We start from the raw sequence: 1,332 nt of genomic DNA, 5'->3' as shown, positions 1-1,332 counted from the left end.
TATCCAGGCGGTTCCTGGGGTACGATGGAGTCTTTTGGGGCCACAGAACTTTGTGGGGCATAGGGGGCAGAGGAAGAATTCAGGGGTCGCAGGTCTGAGTGTGTGATCCCGGGGGGTGCTTCGACCATGGTCGCCTTCAGCTCTGCGTTGGTGCAGCCATGGCAGGGCGTGGGGCTGAGCGTGGGGGCTGCAGACCTCGGGGTGTGGGACCTGCAGAGGGTGGGGCCTTGGCCATCCAGACCCTCCCAGATGTCCCCAGTTTCACTGCTGTAGAATCTCCAGATTCACTTTGAGGGACAGATCCGCAGCCCCCCAATGGCAAGAGACCCTGTTGGCATCTGGCTTTTTCATTGGCTGCCCACGTGGGTCAGTTCAGGCCGGGCCGATGGATCTGCAGGTGGCTGGGGTTTGCCAATGATAGTTTCCTTTGGACCTATTTTTGCTGTGGGTAATGGGGGTTTCTGCATGCCCAGATAGACCCCGAGGGCTTGCTCTGGCTCTGGCCTCAGCTATTATTCCTGGCAGTATTCTGGGGGCTTACGGATGCAGAGGATGGATTGGTGTCAGCAAGGCAAAAATCCTAACAGGTCTACTCTATGTTGGAATAGGCATATCTGCATCAAGTTGGAAAGCCCTCGCAGACCCCTGGGTATTGAGGTGAGTACTGGGGGTAAAAGGGGTACGTATGTGCACACTTGTGTGTTTGTGTGTGTGTGTGTGTACTGAGGGTACAAGTGTGTGTCTGTGTGTAGAAAGTTTTTTTTCTGAATTTAATTTTATTTGCCTTTTGGATCACACCCGGTGATGCAAGGGGTTTCTCCTGGTTCTGCACTCAAGAATTACTCCTGTGGTGTTCAGGGGACCATATGGAATGCTGGGAATAAAAACCAGGTCAGCACCTTACAAAGCAAATGCCCTACCCACTCTTCTACTGCTTCATATCCTGCTTTTTATTTTTTTTAAGAAGAGGGACTGCCCCGAGGCAACTGTGGCCCACAATGTGCCTCTATCACTGGCGCAGCCCTGTGATGGCCTGTATGGGGTGCTGATGTATGGAATTTCCTGGCTTCAGAGTTGATACCTGTCTGGGCCTGTGAGTACCTTCTGTGGTACCTAGGGAGGCGTTCCCAGGCCAAGGCTTGGCTGAGTTTTCTCTCTTGTAGCCACGTCCAGAACTTGTGTCACGAGAGGCAGCACAGATGCTAACCCATTTTGCTTCTCCTGGGGAGATAGAAGCATCAGGCAATGTCCCCCAAGTGGGTCTGTGAGCCAGTGCCCGAGGGTGTGGCTGTCAGAGCTGGGGGGTTCTTCTCCTCTCAAGTGCTCACTGGG

The 1,332-nt window shown here is 53.6% G+C and overlaps 1 pseudogene; it reads right to left on the bottom strand.

Annotated features, from left to right (window-relative positions):
• Positions 1 to 265: 265 nt before the first annotated feature.
• Positions 266 to 416, bottom strand: LOC130021866 (uncharacterized; annotated as a pseudogene).
• Positions 417 to 1,332: the final 916 nt, after the last annotated feature.

The sequence above is a fragment of the Sorex fumeus genome, unplaced genomic scaffold (genome assembly GCF_029834395.1).
Source record: "Sorex fumeus unplaced genomic scaffold, SorFum_2.1 ptg000018l, whole genome shotgun sequence".
In the NCBI taxonomy this organism is placed as follows: Eukaryota; Metazoa; Chordata; class Mammalia; order Eulipotyphla; family Soricidae; genus Sorex; species Sorex fumeus.
This window is presented reverse-complemented; position numbering and strand designations above follow the sequence as displayed.